A 22,191-nucleotide genomic window follows, 5' to 3' on the forward strand; every position below is an offset into this window, starting at 1 on the left:
TTAGGTCAGCTTAATTATGTCGCTCGGGGTGGGGTGGGGAAGGGGAGGTGTGTGTGGATTTTTCAAACCCTTGAGCAACATAGTTGGGTCGCTCTAATTTTTTAGTTTAGACCAGGCCTAAGATACTCTCTTACATAGCCTCTGGGGCTTGAGGCTTAGGTGTATAGCCTTGCTTCACTTATACACACCTCAGAGCATCTAGTTGGGGAGAAACAACAGACAGGCAGAAGTTTGGCTCCACACATTCATTAGCCAGAACATGAAGTGTTAGTTTACCTCTGGTAAAGGCCAGCTGTACGTTACCACCCTCCCAGGAGGGAGCAGGAAGCAGTTGTGTGCAGCATGGTGACTGAGTAACTTCTGGGAATGATGTGGTGCCCATCTAATATGTAAATAACTTCTAAACTAATGGCCTCCATGTGTTTATCCTTACTGCACCGCTGGGAGGTAAGAAATGCAGTCATCCCAATTTGATAGACAAGAATTGGAGGTAGTGAGGCTAAGCCACTTCCTGTGTGACCTTAGGCAAAATTTGTGGCAGAACAAGGCCTTGGACCAAGGGCTTCAGAGTCCCCAGCAAGCATGCTAACCACTTGGACTAGTCTTCCTCACAGCAAGATATGCTACTTCATATTTAGAGATGTTTAGACTGAGGATCTAGCCCACAATTAGCTCTTAAAGTATGTACAATTTTTTAAAAGATCTATATCTTTGCTCAAGTGGCATTAAGTTGGCAAAACTGACAAGACCTGAAATTCAGTGTTTGTGCTGACATCCTATCCTTAAAGTAATAATCTTTCAGAATAAGGCTGGTTTTCAGTAGTGCAAGTCAGGGAGAATGTCAGGCGTTGTGCAAGACTTTCTGGCATTTTCAGTTTGTGCCATTCCTTGAATGTCATTTAGCTAGTATTTTGTATTTAGTTTCCATGGCTCTCCTAAAGAGAAAGAAAGAGCATTCATTGAAGGTTATAAAACATGCATTATTTACCCAAGTGACTGGAACAAACTCCTGAGGAGCAGTTTTTAGTCTTTAAATATATTTATTATTCAGGAAGTTTGTTTTCACATATTATATATTTATGTAACTTTTAATACAGGATTGTTTTTCAAACCCAGACCAATATGCAGCATGGGCAATATCTTGTTAGCATAATGAGCTTTGAGGAGAAGCAGGGAGCAGAACTGTGCTGGGGACATGGAGGACTTCTGAGCCTTTGTGGGGCACAGGCCAGACTGGGGTGTGAGAGGAAGGGGCTTTGTAGCACTCTGCACAGCCTCTTAGGAGAGCACCATTTCCCCTGCTGAGCAGACAGCCGGCACAAGATAGGTCTTAAGTCCCATGGAAATCCCCCAAACTGAGCTTTTAAGTGATTCATAGACCCATGCTGTATGTCTGCACAAGAGGAAAGGTTGCCCTGGCGGCAGTGCGCATCCCTTCCCCCAAGCCAAGGGGCCATGAATACTCTGGCATCGTGGTAACTGACAGTCATGTTAGCCACTCCCTCAAGCTAGCAATAATGACAGTGCAAGACTAGAATCCCATTCTACTTCTCTATGGCATGAACAGGGAGCTTTGACTCTTTGTTTGACCCTGCAGGATCTTGCCCTGTGCATGTGTGGTTTTGAAACCGTATTAACAGGAATTTAGGCACATCATAAGATGAGGCTAAACTGAGTTCTAAGAAGCACTTAAGAGTCTGGTTAAATGAGAACCCTATGAGTCAAGTGTGAGGCTCAAATACTAAAATGCTACCTTGAGACGTATGTCTTGAGCTTACAGCATAGTCAAGTTACTGGAAGAGAAGGCAGATGTGGGGAAAGCATGGAACACTAGTGCCCCTCTTGACTTCTTCTGGAACAGCATGAGAATCTCAATGCTGGTCTCTGTTTTCCTAAGAGAAAACTCAACTATCAGAGCCAAGAGAAGATTGGTTGAGAATTAATGGGTGGATGGAATCCTGTGCACTTCTTCCCATAATGGCAATATTTATGGTCTGTTAAGGGACACACATGGTGTGGTAGTTAATACACACACACACCATGGACTGGTGCTGTGCCAAAGTCATGTTCTGATCCCACTAAAAATAGAAATAAGCATCTTACTAGTGTATAAGTTACTCTCGCCCATTTGATGTTTGTTTTGCATTAGTCATTTCATGGGCAAAGAGGTGGGTGGGAAAGGGCTGTGTCAGCCTTAATCAACTAATCTTTATTTCCTGAAGAAGTCTACTGTGAAGAGAGAGACCCCCACCTCACCCAAGAGCCACACACTGGCACAGAATAAAGCTCATGTACAAGTCATGTTGGACCCCAGAGTCTCACTTGCACTGATGGGAGTCATGAGTACCTGTGGTGACATCACTGAGTTAACATCAGTGTGAGAAGGGAGTGATCCCCCTAGAAATTTACAGTCAAGTTCACAGACATTTATCTTCAGGAACAAACAGTTTTGTAGCATTAAAATACTGTCAGGTTCCAGTCTGCTTTACATCTGGAAGAAAATTCGGTTACCGGTCTATGGGAGGTGCCATTCCCCAACAGCGAATAGCAGCAGCAAGAAGCCATAAGAGAAATCCCCCCGCCCCCCCATCTTCCACACTAAACAAGTGTTTCTAACAGAAAACTTTTATCCAGAAGAACACTATTTCAAGGAGAGCCTGTTTCATTAGAATTTAAAGAGGAAAAAACAATCCCAATATCTTACTTTAGACATACTGCTGCCTGTTTTTAAATCTGTACTGACATTTCCAACAGCCAGCACATAAATCATTTGTTTCTTTCTTTAGTCTTATAACACAAAAATACATTTTTCTTGCTATTGCTTTCATAAATGGATCACCTTGTATCTGTCTCAAGTGCTTGGTCCTTTATTTACACACCCCTTATTTTGAAGAATCTTATAACTATTTCCCCCATTTTAGTGAAGACATCGACTCCCATGGCCTTTTACTTTGTGTAGTTACTTACACATGGATAGAGTATTTAAAATGCTACTCTAGCAGCATTCTCCATTCATACTGGGACAGAGCATGGCCCAGCTTGTGCAGCAGCAGAGGAGGGAGGGGGCTTCAGGCATCCCCATGTGTCCTGGGTAGCATATGCAAGGAAGTGAGGCAGAGCACAGGGAGGAGAGCAGCTTCTGTGGGGCTGCTAATCCATTACACACACACACAGCATGGGGTGGGAAGTTGCTGGAACATTGGCACCACCTGTCACCATGCTGGGTAACTTCACCAACATAGCAGGTATAGGCCACGTGCAAGGTATTGTTCCACAGAAAGAGGGAGGCAGATTTACGGACTGCTCCAGAGGGCGGTGCATATGGCAAAACTACAAACAGATAGAACGATGGCAGCATGTCTACCCACTTTGCACCTTGTGCAGTCAGTGAAGAAGCAGGCCTCAAAATTCTACTTTTATAACAAAAGGAGATCCAGAGAATTTAGAGATTTGCACTTTATTCTGCATAATGTACATTATATTTTCTTCAAAACCTTCTCACAGAACATCACAATTTTTCCTCTTCGTCCTGCTGCATCATTCTAGCACCTTACGTTTAGAATAAGTTTTAAATATAACCCGACAGTCCACACCTCAGATTCCCAGCTGGCATAAATAGTGAAGCTCCATTTGCTTCTAAGTCCAGAGCTTCATCAGTTTACATCTGCTGAGAATCTGACCCACAATAGCATTCAAATATAAGACATGAAGAGCAAAAGAAAAAATGTGGACTTGCTTGAAATATATGCTCCCCAGTGGAGAAAGCTATTAAGTATGTTAGATTGAGGAGACTGTTCTTTTCTTAACAATGTAAACCCTGATGTCTCTTTACAGCAGCATGGGAAGCGGCAGCAGCAGGTAACCAAGAGGACCATCTATTTTGTTCTTATTTTGAAAAATGCAAGAGCATGACAAGAAATAGAACCAACTTAAATGTCAGTGTGTGGGATAAACACAGCAAGATGGTAATCCATCTCCTTTGTTTTACTGCTGATAGCTGATTTAATTGTTAGTAGGAATAACCAGTAGAATTGGGCTCAATCCTGCTTTAAGGTAGGACAGAATCTGGTCCATGGAACTCATTGTGTTGCATTCAGACTCTTTCCTAGGGGGAAATCCTTCCCTCCGCTCCCCACTTCATGGGCTGGAGGGGGCCCCCAGCAGCAGAACCAGCATGAAGTCCCTCTGCAGAAGAGTGGAGGAGGGTAGAATTTAGTAAGCAATGTAGTCATAAGAGCTCTTCCCCAGATATTTGGGTTAACAAAATGCAGTTGTATAGCTGGTCATGGAACTGTAGCAGCAGGAATACATTCCCTCTGAATGGAGATTCATTAAAAGAGCACATGAATGTTTTCCCTTGCTATCTAGGCAGCTCTACTCCTAGGTTCTATTCCCAGGTGCGCTGCTTTGGGCAAGCAGGGAATAGTTTCCAGAGCAACTATTCCACTGATCAGATTGGGTACCTTTACTTTTTATGGCTTAACTTGAGCCAGAGGTACTAAGCAACTGTAGCTGGAGTTGCTTGGCTCTGCCAAAAAACACATCCCTACTTCTTTCAAGTAAGACTTCCCTAGGGGCCTTGTAGAAAGCACTCCAAGTGAGTGGCTGCTTTTGAGAATGACCATCTTAATTTCTCTATTCCTTAGTTTACCCACCTATTAAATGGGTACAACCGTACTTGCCAACTGTACCCTTGCAATTAATGTATGTTTCTACATGCTGTAAAGTCATTGGATAGGATGCTGAATAAGCATAAAATAACCCCCTTTGGGGAGTAAATTCTGCTACCCTCACTCCTTTAGTACTTTGGGGTAGATGCAGTTATGTGCACAATAAGCTACTACTCACCATGACAAGGTTTCAGAGTAACAGCCGTGTTTGTCTGTATTCGCAAAAAGAAAAGGAGGACTTGTGGCACCTTAGAGACTAACCAATTTATTTGAGCATGAGCTGCTCACGAAAGCTCATGCGCAAATAAATTGGTTAGTCTCTAAGGTGCCACAAGTCCTCCTTTTCTTTATACATACAGATCATGAAAAAATTTATCACTTCAAAAAGGTTCTCTCTCCCCCCCAACCCACTCTCCTGCTGGTAATAGCTTATCTAAAGTGATCACTCTCCTTACAATGTGTATGATAATCAAGGTGGCCCATTTCCAGCACAAATCCAAGGTTTAACAAGAACATCTGAGGAATGGGGAGTAGGAAAAAACAAGAAGAAATAGACTTGAATAGAGACTGGGAGTGGCTAAGTCATTATGCAAGGTAACCTAAGTTACTTGTATCCAATTCAGCAGTCTCTCGCTGGAGTCTGGTTTTGAAGTTTTTCTGTTGTAATATCGCAACTTTCATGTCTGTAATCGCGTGACCAGAGAGATCGAAGTGTTCTCCGACTGGTTTTTGAATGTTATAATTCTTGACATCTGATTTGTGTCCATTTATTCTTTTACGTAGAGACTGTCCAGTTTGACCAATGTACATGGCAGAGGGACATTGCTGGCACATGATGGCATATATCACATTGGTGGATGTGCAGCTGAACGAGCCTCTGATAGTGTGGCTGATGTGATTAGGCCCTGTGATGGCCTGAATAGATATGTGGGCACAGTTGGCAATGGGCTTTGTTGCCAGGATAGGTTCCTGGGTTAGTGGTTCTGTTGTGTGGTATGTAGTTGCTGGTGAGTATTTGCTTCAGGCAAGGACTGGCCTGTTTCCCAAGATTTGTGAGAGAGTGTTGGGTCATCCTTCAGGATAGGTTGTAGATCCTTGATAATGCGTTGGAGCGGTTTTAGTTGGGGGCTGAAGGTGACGGCTACTGGCGTTCTGTTATTATCTTTGTTGGGCCTGTCCTGTAGTAGGTGACTTCTGGGTACTCTTCTGGATCTGTCAATCTGTTTCTTCCCTTCAGCAGGTGGGTATTGTAGTTGTAAGAATGCTTGATAGAGATCTTGTAGGTGTTTGTCTCTGTCTGAGGGGTTGGAGCAAATGCGGTTGTATCGTAGAGCTTGGCTGTAGACAATGGACTGTGTGGTGTGGTCTGGATGAAAGCTGGAGGCATGTAGGTAGGAATAGCGGTCAGTAGGTTTCCGGTATAGGGTGATGTTTATGTGACCATCGTTTATTAGCACTGTAGTGTCCAGGAAGTGGATCTCTTGCGTGCACTGGACCAGGCTGAGGTTGATGGTGGGATGGAAATTGTTGAAGTCATGGTGGAATTCCTCCAGGGCTTCTTTTCCATGGGTCCAGATGATGAAGATGTCATCAATATAGCGCAAGTAGAGTAGGGGTATTAGGGGACAAGATCTGAGGAAGTGTTGTTCTAAGTCAGCCATAAAAAATGTTGGCATACTGTGGGGCCATGCGGGTACCCATAGCAGTGCCGCTGATTTGAAGGTATCCATGGTCTCCAAATGTGAAATAGTTATGGGTGAGGACAAAGTCACAAAGTTCAGCCACCAGGTTTGCCGTGACATTATCGGGGATAGTGTTCCTGACGGCTTGTAGTCCATCTTTGTATGGAATGTTGGTGTAGAGGGCTTCTACATCCATAATGGCCAGGATGGTATCTTCAGGAAGATCACCAATGGCTTGTAGTTTCCTTAGGAAGTCAGTGGTGTCTCGAAGATAGCTGAGAGTGCTGGTAGCGTAGGGCCTGAGGAGGGAGTCTACATGGCACCCTGACAGCAGGATTGTCTGGCTAATGCCCGAGATGATGGGGCACCCAGGATTTCCAGGTTTATGGATCTTGGGTAGTAGACAGAATATCCCAGGTCAGGGTTCCAGGGGTGTGTCTATGCGGATTTGATCTTGTGCTTTTTCAGGGAGTTTCTTGAGCAAATTGTGTAGTTTTGTTGTGGCACCTTAGAGACTAACCAATTTATTTGAGCATAAGCTTTCGTGAGCTACAGCTCACTTCATCGGATGCATAAAAATGGAAAATGCAGTGAGGATGTTTTTATACATTCAGATCATGAAAAAATGGGTGTTTATCACTTCAAAAGGTTTTCTTTCCCCCCACCCCACTCACCATGAGACAGCCTTTAAAAATAACTCTCCTATCCTTTCTTCTCCTCCAAACATACACAACCAAAATCTTGATTTAGTCTCATTACTCGCCGTCTCCTGCATAGGTGCAAAGTGAATGGACACAAGGAGCCTCTCTCTTCTTGGAACTCCATGGAGGGCCCTGGCACTTCAAGGGCCAAAGTTGGTTCTCACTAGGGTCATCTAGGGTGCAAGTTACTCTAAAGGATGTAGGATGGAAGCAAGGGGAGGCTGTGGCTCCCTGTAACACGGAGCCTCCTTATGTTTCTGCTGGGGCTGTTCAGCTCCACTCTACCCACCGTTGCACTGCATAGGCATAGCCTAAGGCTGGGTTACCACTCTGCACTTTGTAAATGCCTCTGCTTGGGCCAAATTGGGAGATCGTTGATAACTGGCTCATCATCTCCTAACAAGAGAGCTCAGCTTATCAGGGGACTGTGACATGGGAGACGAGAAGGGGAAAAAAGGAGAACAAAAATCTCAGGGAGGCAAGGCTTCTTCTACTTCTCCCCCCCATACCAGTGGGGTATGCTGAAGCTTGGGAAAAGCCCTACGGTGGTGAGACACAAAGCTGCCTTAGACATTGTACATGAAGGGCACTGCGGTGAACTTTATGTAAGAGTGTGCGTGAGGACCATTTGCAGAGAGACATTTAGGGTAAGGGAGCATACTCTGTGCTCCCTCGCAATAGGGCCTTTACATACATTTCAAAAGCCCAAGAGCCAGCCTCTACTAGCCAGACTGTGGATAGTTAGATCTGAAAAGCCAGTCTAGTGATTTATGCTTCTTTTCCTTGCTAGGATCCCATTAAATACATTGGCAACAAGATAGGTAGGATATGGCAAAACAGGCTTAAGATTCAGGAGGGTTAAAACAGAGGCTTTGGCATTGATAATACAGTTTAGCAAAGTCAGAACAAACTCTTCTCACTGCAGGTTTTGGCTAGAGACCATTCCAGGGATAAAGATAAGTATTTGCTTTGCCTATTATTTATTATTAATCAAAAGAGCTCATTAAAATTGTAGGAGACAGAACATGATATTTCCAAGATAAAGATGGAGCAAGGAGGGTGTTCACTTTCCACCTCCAGGGACATTGAATTTCCATAAATTCAATTGCACTGGAATAAGGCAGGAGAGCACAATATAAATGAGACTCATGGCATGATGAACTCAACCCATCAGTCTTTTGCAGTAGGGTGAATTCCATAGTTTAATATTGGCAAGTGATGTCTTTCAGAGACAGGTTCTCTCTGCTCTGTGCGGACATCAAGGAGGCCATGGCAGTTCTATTCATGTCTTCCCCTCTCTTCTCGGTTTAACATACATATGACTGCACTTCATTGGTACTGTATAAACTGGCTGGTTGTTTGTAGAGCTCCTGGACATCCTTCAAATGAAAGGCACCAATATGTTTTTATAGTTTTGGGGAATTAATTTTTGCCGTTCTTAACAAGGGGTACATGCACCTCTCTCTGGGATGTACACACATGCAAACCTCAGTGCTACAGAGCATTATGGGAGCTCACCAGGGGGGAAAATACAGCCTTTCAATAAGAGTTGTGTTTTTCAGATTGTGTGTGCGCATGTGTATATATTGAGGGGAATATAGTATAACCAGTTCCAAGGGAACAGAAGAGTGTTCCCATGATCTGGATATAGTTTGAGCAATGCGTTAGTGCCCTAAGCAGAGGTCTCCTCCCCTGGTCACTCATTACACCCATTCTCCCTACTCCGTTCAGCAACCCCCTTAGTCCAACTCAGCCATCCATCTTTATCATTACTTCCTCATGCTGCAAAATGAATGATGGGAGGGGGGGCAGAACCACCACCTATTCACTCTTGAGCAGAGAGCCTACACAGGATTATGCAATCACACCATGCACATATAAGACCTCAGAATAAGAATTAAGCATTCTGGCTAGTGAGTTAAGAACAATGAATTGTAAACAAGATCTACAGAACATTTAGGGAAAGCAAGTTAAGTTCATAGTTGTGAGCCTTTGCAGTAAAAGCCTGATCCCATGTTTGCATCATCCAGGAAGGGAACTGAAATAGTAAGTTTAGCTTGGGAGCAAGTGGACCGTCAAGAGAGAAGGGCCCAGGCAAGCGAAGAGAACAGACAGAAGCTTCTTTCACAGCCCCTGAGGGCAACCTAACCCAGTCTCCACAGGCTTTAAAATAAACCAGTGCCCAAAGTTGGGGCAGAGGGATATCAAACCATGGTCCAGGTTCTCTTTCTTCCAAGAGAGTGAAGAAGAGAAAACAGAATTCCTAAAACAAGTCTCCTGTTGTCCCTTCAGGGATAGGGGCAAGAAATGTCCCAGACTCCATTATTACAAGATTAAAGTAAAAATAACTCACAGTTAGTTGAGAAGGCTCTTCTTGCCAAACAGCCCACCTTCCTCAGACTCCCCATAGCATGTACTCTCTCCAGCCATTCTCATTAACCTCTTTTCCTTCCTTCCTCCCTCCTTTGCAAGTGGCAAACTAATACCAGGGGAGGCTAATCAGCTCCAGCTGACTTTGGTCCCCACCCACTAACTGTTGCCTACCAGTACAGAGTTCTATCATGGAATATCTGAGACTCCTTTCTGACAGTCCAACGCCTTTGGAGGGGTAATTTCTCCATCACATTGGCCGATCAAAACAGCCTGAATTTTGAAGATCAAACACTTGCAACAAACTGTTCATAAATGAACTAGACATAGAGAATTATGCACTGATATTATTTGATAAATCAGTTACTTCTGAGAAAACAGAAAATTCTGTTTGGAGAGAAGTTGGGGGAAAAGTGGCAAAATTCAACAGCTATATTTTTAGTTAGAAATTGTCACCCTCTATTCTCAAAGCTGATCTAGTACCCCCTTAACTATTTAAGGTACTAAACATACGGCCCTCATCACTGTGGTACCTGATCATCTGACAAGACCCCTATGAGGTAGAGAAGTGTTGTGGTACCCATTTTACATAGGGGAAACTGAGGCACAAACTAAGTGACTTGCTCACAGTCATGCCAGAGGTCTTCAGCAAAGTAAGGAATTGAATATAGGTCTTCCAGGTTAGAGCCTCAACCACCAGGCCATCCTTCCTTTCTGATTTAGAGTCTGCAACGAGCTCCATGTGGATCTCTACACAGCCACCTACATCATCTGTGTCAGACTGATGGAAAGAAGGCATTTAGAAGATACAATATTTCCCCCACTTTCCAAAAGAAAGATTGCACAAACCTTAATCCTCGGAGATCTACAGATTTCAAACCTAGAAGGGACCATTGGCTCATCTAGTCCAAGTTCTTGTATATGACAGGCCATTAAGTTTCACCCTGTTACCTCTCTGTTGAACTCACTGACTTCAATTAGCCAAGGGGTTCTCACACTTCATTGCACTGCGACCCCCTTCTGACAACAAAAATTGCTACATGACTCCAGGAGTGGGGGCTGAAGTCTGAGCGCACCCAAGCCCCACTACCCTGGGTGGGGCGCCAAAGCCCAAGGGCTTCAGCCCTGGGTTGTGGGGCTTGGGCTTTGGCCCCAGACCCCAGCAAGTGTAAGCCCAGCCCTGGTGACCCTATTAAAATGGGGTCACGACTCACTTTGAGGTCCCAACCCACAGTTTGAGAACCGCTGAGTTAGATTAACAAATTTTGACCCAGATCATCAAAGGTATTTAGGCTCTTAACTGCCCTTGAAATCAGACTTCTAAATACCTTTGAAGATCTGTAGGTGGTGGTGTTGTAGCTGTGTCAGTCCCAGGATATGGGTGAGGTAATGTCTTCTGTTGGTGAGAAAGACAAGCTTTTGAACTACACCGAGGAAGACCCAAGGAAGAGCTCTGTGTAGCTTGAAAGCTGGTCTCTCTCACCAAAAGAAATTGGTCCAAAAAAGATATTACCTCACCCACATTGTCTCTTTGAATATCCGGGCATTTAGTCCTCAGGAGACTAAACGGTTGTAGAAACAGGAGAGACCAAGGCACCATCAATGCCTTGGGGGGGCAAGGGGACAGGGACAGCTCTGTGGTTTGAGCATTGGCCTGCTAAATCCAGGGTTGAGTGTTCAATCCTTGAGGGGGCCATTTAGGGAGCAGGGCAAAAACTGGGGATTGGTCCTGCTTTGAGCAGGGGGCTGGACTAGATGACCTCCTGATAGTCTATGATTCAGTGTTCCAGGCCCCTGCAGTGGCAAGGAATTGGTTAGGTGAGACATACCCAGATGATCTCCTTTTGCAGAGGTAGCCAAAAAAAAAAGAGAGAGGTTCCTGCCAGAATCTGATAAGCAAGATCCTCTAGATTCTAAGATAATACTTAAGAGTTCCATGGATATTTTTCTGATTTGATTTCTCTTTGGTCTATTGGGAAAATACATGACTGCAACCACATTGCCATAAATAAGGCTTGAGTATATATAATCACTATTTGAAATATAGACCATGTGTGCCCTAAAGTGTTGAGGGATTGCAGGGAGAGACAATTTTAAGAGATATCTTGCAGTTTCTGAACTCCTACAGTCTTTTTTGATCTTCAGAATTGTGTGTAAATCTGGTGATTAAAGTTGACAATTAAGGGGTTGGTTCTGAAAACCCTAATTCACCTGAGTAGTCCTTACTTAGACAAAAGTGGTCCCGTTGATATTAAGGACCCTAGGAGTAGGGTAGGGGACACTAAAATCTGTTTTATGGTCCAAAGCACTTTTTTTTTTATAAAGGTCTTATTTGATAAATGCCTTGAAGTTGCTCAGAATAAGTTTAACAGGCAGAAGAACTAGAGGAGTGGAGGAATAATGGGGCTGAATATTTGTTTGGATTTTAAATGAATTCACTATTCACTATGAATGACTGCATTTTCACCCTTCCATGTTAACTTTGGGTGAAATTCACCTTTGAGCAGAATGCCAGCACAAAACCTATACAGATTTTACATCCCTCTTAAGCCATAAAAGAACATTTTCCCGTAGCATGAAACCACACACCCTGCAATATGGGCTTTGGCCACTGACAATTGCCCGTCATAAAGAGCCTCATTTTCAGAGATGTTAACACCTGCAGCTCCCACTGTTTTCAAGTGAAGTAACCCAGCAGATAAGACCCTAAAGGATCATGGGCTTAATCCAACTCCTGTTGGAGTGAATGGAAGCCTTTCCATTGGCTTAAATCGCATTTCTAGGATCAAACCAGCACCATCCATGATTTTAGTCCCATACCGTGAGGCCTGCAAAACACTTGACAATGACTACTCCATGGGCTGTGACTGCTGTTTATCATATTAGTCATAACTGTCTCACTGTTACTTTGTGCCCCTCTCCCTGTTTTGTGATATCCACCTGTTGTTGCCCGTAGTCTTACTGCCTATTCTTAGACTGTAAGCTCTTTGGGGCAGTGACAATATTTTTGTTTTGTGTGTGTGCATTCACACAGAATGCCTAGTGCAAAGGGGTCCTGGTCCTTGAATGGGGAGTCTAGTTTGCCTAGATGCTACCAAAATACAAATAATAATTATATGTGTTGAGGTCCTCTAAGAACATCATTAATTTTATCGTTTTCTGAGCTTCTCATAGACTGTAGCTAAAAATAAATAATCGCCTTTATATTATTCCTGACTGTTTCTACAACGATGATGGGCGTGAACGTAAAAGCAAGCAAAGCGCACCCTTAGCATTGCTCAGACACACTGAAACCCATCATCAATTTGGTCAGCTACATATATAGGAGTAGACAGAAAATCACTCAGAGTGTAGCCAAAAGTCATTTTCTCCAGTGTTTGCATTCCTAATACTCCCACAGATCACAGTATCTGAATCTTCCCCTAACCATTTCGGAATGCATAGGAAAGAAGACTTCCTACCTGTTATTACTTTCTTGAGAAGACATCCACTGTCTGGATGGCCACCTTCAGCATCTTCAGCAAGTCACCCGCTCCCTGAAAAGATCCCCCCACCCTTTTCTCTCTCTCCTCAAGAGAAGGCTCACAAGGGGTCTCTCTTCATTCCCCTGCTCCCCATTTGGCAGTGGGAGGAGAGGCTGATGGGGAATGTATTATGGGAAGCTGTCAGGTGCAGGGTCTGACATTCAGCAGCAAACCCCAGAAGTATTGTGGCATAATACTGCCAAGCTTCCCACAACTCTGGTCCTGTATTTTAGTAAATAGTAGTGCCCCCTTTCCTAACTTGACTCAGATCACGGTAGTGTCTCTGTGCTATAATTTATTGCCTACTTATTATGATAGTAAACTTCTGCACACAAAAACATGACTCAGCAGGTGAAAGTCGCTTTTAGACACCTTCTTCTGCTGCCCTCGTTTCATTGTAACACACATATTTTGCTTCCCAAAGAAAACCCCAACCAAACAAAAAACCCTTACAAAACTGCATCGGAAAAGAGCAATCCTTCTTTCATATGCAGTCCCATGGCCTGGCAGCAAAAATTACCCACTGCACAATAAAGTACCAATCCCACAGCTCTTACTCACATGAATAGTCTCATAAAATAGAAATCAGTAGGATTACCCATGTGAGTGAGAGCAGAACCAAGAGATTTTTCTCCCCACTGCTTTACTCTCAAGTGCTAAAAGTGCACAAGTTAGTGGGCTGCACACCATACAAGTATATTATGTCAATAGTAAGATCTCCATTGCCTTCAATGGGCTTTGGATTGGGCCGCGATTGCATGCAGCAACTATGGCTGAGCTTTTTTTGTTTTTATTTTTAAAGATTTTGCTCAGTAAGTTAGGAAGGATTTTTTTCTTCAATAAGGAAGACATCAGGATCAGTTCATCCTGTCTGTTTTGATTGACAGTTGTTTGTCTGGACTTATAGGAGAAATTTTATAGGTTTGAGTCACTACATTGGATTGTTGAATTGATTAACTCTGATTAGGAAAATATGTGGCAGGATTTTCACTCTGGCTAATATAACAGATTTGATGTGCTGATGGAAAAAATGGATTTATGGACAGTAGAGAGTATATATGTGCACATATTTATGAATTGCATACCTAGCTTCTGGAGCACCAATAAGCACTTCTTTGACATATAATTTGCATCTAAATTAGTTACAGAACTGTAATTTTTGCTATTGTCAGACAAAAAACAGCCCAGGTTCTCTGCAAGGATTTAATATACTGTTGGACATTTATTGATTTTTCCCGAGGTTTGTTGTATCCTTGAAGCTTTCCAAAGTAAATTCACACTTGGCTTATCTGCTCTGTACACATATAGTTAAGGCTCTACCAGATTCATGGTTCATTTTGGTCAATTTCACCATCATAGGATTTTAAAAATCGTAAATTTCATGTGTTCAGCTATTTAAATCTGAAATTTCAGGATGCTGTAATTGTAGGGGTTCTGACCCCAAAAGGAGTTGTGGGGTGGGGTGGGGGGTTGCAAAGTTATTGTAGGGGGGGTTGAGATACTGCTATCCTTACTTCTGAAGGCAGAGCCGCTGCCAGCAGCAGCGCAGAAGGAAGGATGGCATGGTATGGTATTTGCCACCCTTACTTCTGCGCTGCTGCCTGCAGAGCTGGGCCCTCAGTCAGCAGTCGCCATTCTGAAGGCAGCAGCGCAGAAGTAAGGGTAGCATGGTGTGGTATTGCCATGTTTACTTCTGCGCTGATGCTGGCAGGACACTGCCTTCAGATCTGGGTGCCTGGCCAGCAGCCGCCGCTTTCCAGCTGCCTAGCTCTGAAGGCAGTGCAGAAGTAAGGGTAGCAACCCTGTGACAACCCCTGCAACTCCCTTTTGGGGCAGGACCTCCAATAGGAAAAATGCTGGTCTCCTCTGTGAAATCTGTATCGTATAAGATAAAAGCACACAAAAGACTAGATTTCACGGAGGAGATCAGATTTCACAGTCCATGATGCATTTTTCGTGGCCACGAATTTGGTAAGGCCCTACATATGGTACATGGTTTTATCACAAGCAATTGGCCCAAATTTACCCACTAAATACACTTGCCAAAAAAACACAAATTAAGATTGAGATTAGCTCAACGTTTCATGTCATAAAAATATTCTTTAGAAGTGGGTATATAAAACAGTGACAATTAGAACTCATTTGGCATTACAGGCCAAAGTTAGTATATGGTTTGCATGTGCCTCATTTCTGTGCACAGGTGCCTGATGCTAACACATCAATCAGGTATTTGTGCACACACATGACCCATTGGGGCCTAAATGGCTGTGTTTGAATAAATGCCTAATTTGCACACTCAAATCAGGGCACTGCAAGCATAATTTAAATACATATAAATATATAGACACTATCATGAGATTAACTTTGAATATCTGGGCAAAAGTTTTCAAACTTGGTTGTCTAAAGGTTGGCCCTTAAATCCGTACTTAGAAACCTAAATTCCTCTTGAGTTCTGAATCTCCACAGGCCAACCATGAGAATTACAAGTGCTCAGCATCTCGGACAATCATGCCAATTATTTAGGTGCTTAAATATGGACTTCAGTATGTAACTCTAGGCACGCACGTTACAAAATTTTGGTCATGGCCCCTAATTTTTTTCCCCATCGGTATGACACAAAAATATGTGCTACCTCCTATCTGTATAATTCCTTCTTGTTCACATTTGAATCGATTGACATTTAAGTTATTAAAAATATAGGCTAGGGTCCGGATCCTCAAAGGTATTTAGGACTAAATACCTTTGAGGAGTTTGGCCTCGGCATAGAGTAATCAGGACAACTGAGATAATGTTGGAAATAATTACATAGTAGAGCTAATCAGTAAACGTTCATGAAAATAAAACATTTTGTGAACATTTTTTTCTGTTTTTTGCCCCACAGTGTTAGAAAGCGTTATTAATCTAGCATCTTTAGTGTAAGAAATGATAAAGGAATCATTCCTCCTCCTTACCCCCAACATTGGAGCATTTGCACAGAAGCTGAAAAACTTAAATTACTTCTTGTCGATGATTCTGTGATAGGCAAGCAAATACCTCTGATCTGCAGCAGTGCTTAATTTAACTTTTACATTTTTTAATACAGTTCCCCTTTTTCATATTCTTGTCCAGTGAATAGTTTCCTATTGAGCATCTGATTTTAGTTTTGTCTGCTTGGATGCCCTTTAGGTAAAGGACACCGTTCGGTATTGGAATTAGAAGCATTCTATTCATTCCCCCCCCCCCCCGCCATCCCCAGCAGCCCAAGAAGAAAGAGAAAGAAGAGAGCAAAGAGGCAGAGACTCAAACAAATCTAGATGCAGCAAATTCTCCAGCCGCTGAGCAATGAGGTTTCATACTCTGCTGGAGGACCCATTCATCTTAATCCATCTGGAAATAGGTCTACTTGCAATATTTCACAATCTAAGTACTTTCTGACAAATCTATTAATTATGCACTCAAACAAATTATTTGCTGCCTGTGGAGAATTGCTACTGGATTTTCTCTTGAGCCAGAATCCTTGTTCTTTCCCCTCCTTTTAACTCGTTGCTGTCATCACTGCAGTCAGATTACCATCATCATTTTTTTTCTTAACCTTTAGTTGTTTCAAGTCCAGACTCATGCAGGGGGAGCTAAGTAGATATAATTACTGGAGCAACACTGGTCCAGGAAAGGGGACTAAAGGTCTATTCCCGCCACATGCCACTCTCCGCAATTCAGGGGCTGCTGAGTGCCATTTAAAGTGAGTGAGGTGCCTTAGTGCCACCCTTCCCAGCTTTACTACTGATGCCCTGCCCGCCGCCTAACCCTCCCCCATCTCAGGTGCCCCTTCATCACTAGCCTGATCCCTGTCCCATGATCCCCCACACCTACCTTATCCAAGAAGCCCCAGCTCTCAAGGGAGCCCCCTACAGTCTCTTCCTAAGAGTCCCTGACTGCCCACCATGCTCCTTACCTTACCCCTCCCTGATGGTGAACCTTGCCCTTGGGTGCTGGACTTGTCTTGCTTTGCAGCTCATCCCTGAAAGGAGATGCTGCAATTTTGGCAGCCAGCAGGTGAGGCCCAGCCTGCTGCACACTCAGGCCACTCTACCTATACCTGTGACCCCATGTGCCAGGTCGCAATGCCACTCACTCAAATTTGCCAAAGCTGGCCAAACCTGAATAGCAGTGCGGCCCTATGCATCTAGGGTTGACAACCCTTTAGGATTGTCCTGGAGTCCCCAGGAATTAAAGATTAATATTGAATTAAAGATTGTCATGTGATGAAACCTCCAGGAATATGTCCAACCAAAATTGGCAAACCTACACACATCAGTTCCAAAATCAGCTGAGCAGTCCCACATGGAGCCCTAAGCCAAATTCTGCTCCAATTAACATCTCCTGGAATATCCCTGGCTTCAGTGGGATTGCATGAGATGTATGTCGAGACAGAATCTCGTGCCCTATTTCTGTGTTTTCATTGTCCCCTTGGGGCTATTCCTCCTCCATAGCTTGGGTAAAATCCTGACCCCACTGAAGTCAACACAAAACAGCAACAGGTTCAGGATTTGACCCCTCATGAATAATAATTTTACATAAAGCATTGTAAAAAATGTAATTATTATTGAGATCTCACTGGACCAATGATCCCCAAGAGCTGGATCTGAGTCTTGATAGGCTGAACAGTTCAGTTCGTCTTACATTACTTCAAGTACAAGTATCTCCTTAGCTGTCGGGATATCAAAATGTCTCTCGACATGACAGAATAGATTGAATGCCAAGCTGTAACAGCAGTAACCTGACATGGGCAGACAGCGGGGTAAATTTTCAATATGATCAGGGATTTATCAATGTGACACTCATGGACATTACTGAGAATTGTTCAGCTAAATCCCCATTCAATGCATTGAAAATTTTACCCTGTATGACCAGATTTTAGCAACAATGCAGTCCTCTGTGGTCATTCTTTTCACTCTCTCTCTTGCACAGCAGCACAACACACGGTATCTAAGGCACGGAGCTAGCTTGTCAAGGGATATTTTATAAGGCAAAAGTATTTTGGCATGAAAGTGGAACTGGAAAGCTGCTGCACATACTATACAGCCAGGACATGACACGTCTTAAGTTTATGGCACATAGGGAAAAAAATATCTCAGCGCAAACTTCACAATCATCATTCTGCTTCTGGCCCTGCTTACTGTTGAGAGATGATGCCCCCTTTGTACCGGGTATTACCTGAGCCTGTAAATATGTGATTAAGATTAATATCAGTGTCAACCTACTTGCCCCATCCTCCTCCCGTTTACAACACTCAAAATTTAACCAATGGCATATGATACTTTCAAAAACACTTCAGCAGCAACACCATACACTATGCACAATTGACCTTCATTTAGCTAAAACAGATACAGTACTTGATAATTTGTCACCAAATAAATAAATGAGAACATTAAGTGCATGGATCTATCCTGCTGCTCAGTAGAAGAGGGAATGAATATTCGGTGCTTTTTCCATCATTTATCTGAACTGTATAAAACACATCAATTCTATTTGGACAGCAGATGGTAATGTCATTTCTTCTTGCAAGTTTAATAAGCTTTGGGCAAACTACATAAGATCAGATCTCACTCTGTAGATTATATTTTATTCGCAATAAGCCACTGAAAATGAAGTGGCGGGGATGGGGGGAGAGGGGAGAGAACAAATGCATAATCTCACTTTCTTGAACCTAGTTTATTCTAAATGTCCATTTTTCTCATAAACTATGGTAGATATAAATACACCTGGCTATGCTATGTGGAATCTCCTTTTACAGAGTGTTTCATTACTATTGCTATTAATTATTTGATGATAAAGTAGTAGCTCCCAGAGGCCACATGCAGGATGTTTGGTGGCCTAGGTGAAATGAGATGGTGGGTTCAGTACAGTTCGCAGTTGACAGATATAAAAATCCATCGCAGTTTGAACTAATTGTTGGCGATGTCAGCAGGATGAATGAGCATACAGGGTGAGCTATACATACCTTCTCATTCTAGTGGTAGTCCTTTCAGGTACAAGAATGAAAATGGGTCCTTTTTTCTTTTTAATACCAGATTGACAGTGCTGGAAACTGACATCCTCTGTATGTCCAAAGAACCAGAACAGCATGGCAAGCGAAGGAGATCTTTAGAGGTAAAACTCTGCAAAGAGAGAAAGAAGGAAACCCAGTGGTGGAAGATCATTTCTATTCTGTTAATGTCACATGGTTCTTCCACAGAAGCAGGGTCCAAGGTGGGTTAAGGAGCATGCCTACAGTTTTAGCAGCTGTCAGAACTGCTACAGACTTGGAGGAAAAGCTTTATGTTGTGAGTGCTTCTATTCCCATGCTCTATTGCAACTGACTTTGACACAGTCATTGCCTTGTTAAAATGCCCAATGAAGATAAAAAACTTTCATATCATCTGCTACGGTGCTCAACACAGACTGCTGATGTTGAAATGATCTCTCACCTCTGATCACTTCTCTTTGTAAATGCAAAGGATTGCCAGTTGCATGACAGGCACAGGAAAATCTCTCTCTTCACATATGTTCTTTTTGTTTGACTTTCTGCAGGCTTGTCTACTTCCAGGCAATATGTAAAGACCGTTAGTAGTAACTTCAATTTCAGGTTTGTCAGTTTTTTTTTAATATAAGGTGAGTATTCTTACCTCCACAGCAGGAATAGGACATTTTGGCTGTGTTTTCAAGTCATTCACCACTCATTTGTGTCAGCATTATCCACAAGCTATGCAAAATCACTAGTTCAGATGGATAAACCTCAAGAGGCCATGAAGTTCTAAAAGATTTGGTTTCATCTTTTACTTTCCTATACTGCACCCTCCTCCCCGCACATGCACTGTCTTGATTCTCTTCCTAAATCCCTGATTCACCCAGATCCCATCTCTTGCCTTCTCCTAGCTGTTCTTCATCTGTATGCATTCCTGGTAACGATTTCCCTGTCATGGTGTACATCAACATGGGGAAACACAGGAGATTAGAGCATCAGAGGATACAGGCTAAGGTGGAGGCAAGAGAGGACAGAAGCAGCAACTGAGCGTAATTAAAGGTAAGGATCAAGAGAAGATCTACAAATAGAGAATTGAGAGAGTCAACCTCAGGAATCATTTGGGGAGGCACTGTCACTTGGGTTGCAACCCCAGGTGTGTGGTACAGGCTGGAGTCTGAAGGAATTCGTTGTTCAAAGGATGGTGGATTTTGGGGTGAGTAGCCAGGGTCCGGGGGAGTGGGAAAAGTCAATTAGGGACAAATTTTCACAAAGTAATGCCCGAGTGAGGCCTGTATGCATTTGTGTGCCCATTTTTATACTCCATTACAACAGCAAGAGCACACAAACAACATGCATATGTCAACTGAACCCCTTCAATGACATTTCTAACATAGGCCCATTCGTCTCCAACCCCATTGCAAAACCACGGCTGCATCTTTCCAGACTGGCTGTAACTTCCCCTCTCCAGATTCTCACTTCTCCCCCTCTTCCATGTTGTGAGAATGCACTATCCCTTCAGAAATACCGAAAGAAAAATTAAGGGAAAACGTAACAGGAGTCGAAAACACTTACCAGCTGAATGAAAAAGATGCTGCAAGCAACAGCCAGTTGCAGAATGATCATGTTAAGGCTGGTTGCCTTTGCCAAATTTAAAGGGCCACATCAGAAAACCATGTGAGCAAAAGTTCCGACAAAGGGGAAAGCCCATAGGCAATCACAAATAGAGATGTGTGACTCCTGAATCCTTGCTTATTATGCACCTAAACAGAAGTGGCCTTATTTTCAGACGTGTGGACTATTTGCAGATTCCATTGACATCAATAGAATTTGTGGGTGTCCAGCACTTCTGAAAATCAGACCATTTTATAGGTGTCTGGGAACCTGCTTGGAAAATTTTGGCCCACATCTTTTCTTGCCTTACTTCAGTGGAAGACTGAGAGTCCAAATCCAGTTCAAAGATGAGTATCTTTCCTGCAAGCAGAGCCAGATGCTGTTCCCAGTGCTGTCAATCCCCATGCTCTTCAATGGAAGCAGGATTGAAAGCTGATTTTTTATTTTTTGTTAAGGTCACCGAGTTTAACGAAGGGGGAAAGAGAGCCTCCAAATTTGTGTCACCGAATGGGGACAGCAGAAAGGAACTGCTGGGCAACCATATAAAGCATCTCTACGTAAAAGCTCTTTTTATTTAAATGAGGCACCATAATCAGGCCAAAGGTCATTGTTTAGGGATTTCCTGAACAATGACGCAGAATTTTTGATTCTGAAAAAGAGATAATTTGTTTGAAATATCCACACCATTTAGACACAAAAGGGTCTTTGCTTATTAAGGGGACATTTGAAGCAAATGCACAAGTACGCATTATGTTCTTTTTACTGCTGAATGTCTTGTTGTTTGTTTGTTTTTAAAGCGAAACCCCAGACAAATTACAATATTTTAAAGGAAGATTCTTCCAACAGGGACACTGAAATAAAAATTGTGCCTAGTAATATTTAAAGTGGAATATGGGGCAAGATCTAAATTCCTATGGATGCTCCATCTGATTCAACTGCTCCTCTTACAGAGTGATTGCCTGGTGTGACTGGTGTGATGAACTCCCCCTCATTCTTGTTTGCTAGTGCTTTGCCTCCTTGGCAGAGTAAGTGGACAACCTGCAAAATCCAGTGGGAATCAGTGAGCCAGCACAGCTTTAAACTCAACAATCCGCCTACCATCTAACTCATCGCAGGGAGGGGGTAAGAGTAATTGCCTTGTAATGTCAGTACACACTCTAGGCAGACAGCCAAAACAGCAGATTACAGTGAAGGGGAATCAAATGTTTTAATATTTTGGTATAAGCAGTAACAAGCAAGGGCCGTGCATGGAGGAAAAATGGATTTAGGTGTGAAATTCAATAACGCCAAGATCAACCCTCTATATTAAGACGCTCACATGCCTGTGATTTATGCGAGACACAAAACTTACATGGAAATCTTCATGTCCAATCTAGTGAGGGTGTGACACGGACACCCCTTGGCAAACAACTCTCACCTCAGACCTGACAAATTCGTTACATCAAACACATGTCTTGCAGGATACTTTTTCAGAAAGAGTAACATACGAGATATCTACAGAAAGCTCATAACTGGTCAAGATTCACAATCATTGCAAGATATATGTATGGGTAACATTTAAGGAACAATATATTTGTATTTAAAGTTTGTTTTATGTACTTGGAGTTAAAAGTAAAGATTAGTCTCTGTAATGCCCTATCTGGGCAAGAG

Source organism: Lepidochelys kempii, chromosome 5 (assembly GCF_965140265.1).
Source record: "Lepidochelys kempii isolate rLepKem1 chromosome 5, rLepKem1.hap2, whole genome shotgun sequence".
Taxonomy (NCBI): domain Eukaryota; kingdom Metazoa; phylum Chordata; order Testudines; family Cheloniidae; genus Lepidochelys; species Lepidochelys kempii.